A 3,428-nucleotide genomic window follows, 5' to 3' on the forward strand; every position below is an offset into this window, starting at 1 on the left:
TTGCTCTTAACTTCATGCCACAATGGGACTGTCTTCATATAACTTCAAAGGCAAATGAATAGGAAATTTTCGTTTTTGTCAAATTTAAATGTTTTCTTCTTTTTAAGAACATTATTTCTGTTCAGTTAAATTCAGTTAAAGATCTAAATCAAAAACATTTCCAAAAAATGTTTTTGATATATAAGTTTAATATTATTACAAAAAGACTTTAATAATGTTTGCTTATTACTAATATTAGTAATGTAATATTACTCCCATTGAAAAATTAAAATATATATGTGTGTGAGATGAAAGTTTGATTTATTTTTGACTCTACTATAACTTTTGTTGTGTTATTAGTACAAGTATTTACAGAAGACCACATTTAAAATAAGCATTTTCTGTAGCTATGCAGTACTGCCAATATTTATACCACTTATTAAAACAGTCTTTCAGCCCATTATTTGTTATGTTTTTGAGTGCATAGCACTTTTTGGCTTGCTGATTTTAATCTGCAAATCTTTAGTGATGTTTCATTTTGGCAAAGTATGAAAATCTGCAGGAACAATATTTAGTGAATAAGAGGATTGTGAAAGGAATGGTATTTGGTATTTTGCCAAATATTCTCTATGGGAGCATAATGCATCAGATAGTTGTCATGATGGATAATCCAACTTTTTGCTTGCCAGATATGAAACTGTTTTCATAACATTGCACCACAGAGGCAATCTAATCCGTATATTATGAAATTATTCACAATAAGCAACACGGAAATTATAAGCATTCAAAACAATCTGTCTTTTACCATTTGCTTTTCTTGTGCTTGGTTAACAATTCTTGGCATTCAGCAATCTTGAACAGAACTAAATTTCCAATTCCCTCAAGATTTGAATCTTTGTTACTGTGTATTTGTTTTTAGTTTTCAACTGTTAGTTTTAAAATAAACAAAGTATTATTATATTGCTTATTGTGAATAATTTCATAATGTAAGGACTCCTGTAAATAAATATTTTTGATGGAACTATATTGTAAGTATATTGGTGTTCTACGGTAGTTCACCTATCACAGTGATTTTTCTGATGTAATGTTGTCTACATCACTATCAGCTTAGTTGAGACAAAGAATAGCATGTCATCTTCATGAATTAAATAATTTACTGTAAATTTTCTTAACGAAACTTGACACATGCTATTTGTTGTTTTAAAATTTCAGCCTGATAAACGATTGCTTTATTTGAAGAATTTTAAATATTAGCGATAACATCTTCGAAGCTTTTTAACTCTATTCGTAGATACTCAAATTGAAAAAAATATTAAAAAAACCCAATCATGTTAATGTAAATGTATTTTTCAGATAAATAATGAAAATTTTTATCTTGCAGGACTCGGGGGATTTCTTCCAATTCATCCCCGCACTTACATGACTGCTTGGAGGAATAGAAAGACAATGTTAGAAACTCAAAAAGAAGAAACAAAAACAGATGAAAATTAACTTTAAATAGATTTATTGTTATTGTTTAGATAAATAAATAAAAATATTTTATCAAAATTGATTTTTTTAAATTATTTTATACAATATATAATTCATTATTAGCAAATAAATAGAGACTATCAACTTAATCCATTTATTGAACATACTAATATATTTATAAAATATTACTAAATCATAAATATAAATAAAATTTATCAGAGGGATAAAAGTCATTAAATAATAACCACATTCATTGAGAAAAATTTTTGATTTACTTAATGAATAAAGTTTTGATACTTTTACAATAAACTATTATAATACAATTCAAAATCATATAAAATATTTTGCTGTAAATTCATTCATTATTGTAAGATTGGGAAAAACAACAAAATAATGCTCTGTATGATTTATTGCCCCAAAAACAATACATAAATTGATTAAATGACTGATAATTCTCTTTCCTATTTCATAAAGTACGAAGAAGGAGAGAATTTCACAAAGAAAATTCGATTTCGGGCAAGGGAAGTCGCCAGTAATTGAAAGAGTTGAAGGCAGGATCAATTTCCAGATAGTCTTCATTGTTATGAAGTCCTAATTCATCCAATTCCACGTAAGATATTTCGGGAATCGGTTGCCTCCAATAGTGAAAGCTGTTGAATTGCTGATCGGATGAGGAATTTTCATAGTTTTCCGTGCAGGGCATCTTAAAAAATAATAGTAATTTAATTTATATAATTTTTCTATTTAAAAGTGATTAACACATTTAAAGAAATGTGTAATAAAATACACTTTGTAGAGAAGCGCATAAAATCGTTTTATACACTTATAGAACAATGCTCGAATGATAATTTTTTCAATTAAACACGTAGGATACTGTTACGATTCTCGTCAATTATAACGGGCCAAATGGGTGAAAACTAAATTTCAGGTACTGTACATTACACGCGTTTTGTAAATTTACCAAATGTACAATTAGAAATAAAACAATAATTGGAAAATACTTACGTTTCGCTCAGTATACAGATAGAATAACGCCGAGACGGGTTATACAGAGCGTCTACTCTGTGTTCGATATTCCACTGGTGAAAAATCGATCGACTCCGTGCGCATTTAATGTCTGCAATATTTTATTTTCCAAAAAAAATTAATATATCGACGACAATACTGATAAAATTATACGTATAACGTTTTACTGGTTTAGTAAATGAGCCTTTCAATCTTCCTAATGAATATATTTACGTCTGCGAAATCTTAAAATTTTTTCGGTATTTTTTAAAATAAAATTCATTCCTTTTTATCTACCTGTATACAAATTTCTTCTTTAAATCTTTTATAAAAATGTGTGTTAAAATTTTAAAAATTATTCTAATTATTAAAAGAAGTGCTTGGTTTTCTTAAGGGTGAAGAAAAGGAAAATGTGTATAAGCTATACCATGTGGTCCTAATTAGAACGGGAAAACATACTTGAAAAATATATTTCTTACATTAATTTATTGCAATAAATCATAACATTAGAAATGTAAACGTTAAGCTAGCGTATCTTTATTTAATATGAAAACTTATGGGTTATATACTTAATCTGTGCGAAAAAATCCACACATACCACTGTTAAATCAGAACGTTTTGAATGCATTATATGAATAGATTAAATACTTTTGAATAAAATACTGGTATTAAATTTTTCTTTGATTTTACTAATTCAAAAATGCATTTTTCTGTTAAACTTACACGTTTTTAGTATAGTTATCCTTAAGTAATTAACTAAAGAATTGAAATATAACATCTCGAATTAAATACTTGGTGCACGCTCTTACTGTATCGTGCGTTAAACTTTGCTAGTACAGTACATTATATTTAAAAAAAAACATGCCTAAATTTTTTCTTTTTTGACCATTTTTGCTGTTTGGGCACGAAGAAAAATTTTTAGCAGTGTTCATCGTGAGTATGACTAAAAATTCAGCCTCCTATGGGAGTCGAGT

The 3,428-nt window shown here is 27.5% G+C and overlaps 1 long non-coding RNA gene across 1 annotated transcript; it reads right to left on the reverse strand.

Annotated features, from left to right (window-relative positions):
* Nucleotides 1–1,840: 1,840 nt before the first annotated feature.
* Nucleotides 1,841–2,564, reverse strand: LOC136971593 (uncharacterized). Its single transcript, XR_010880186.1, has 2 exons — nt 2,455–2,564; nt 1,841–2,152 (listed from the first exon to the last, which is right to left on the reverse strand). It is a non-coding gene; the product is annotated as an uncharacterized lncRNA (long non-coding RNA).
* Between the last annotated feature and the right edge of the window lie 864 nt (nt 2,565–3,428).

The sequence above is a fragment of the Centruroides vittatus genome, unplaced genomic scaffold (assembly GCF_030686945.1).
Source record: "Centruroides vittatus isolate TY-2023 unplaced genomic scaffold, ASM3068694v2 contig_2611, whole genome shotgun sequence".
Classification (NCBI taxonomy): Eukaryota; Metazoa; Arthropoda; class Arachnida; order Scorpiones; family Buthidae; genus Centruroides; species Centruroides vittatus.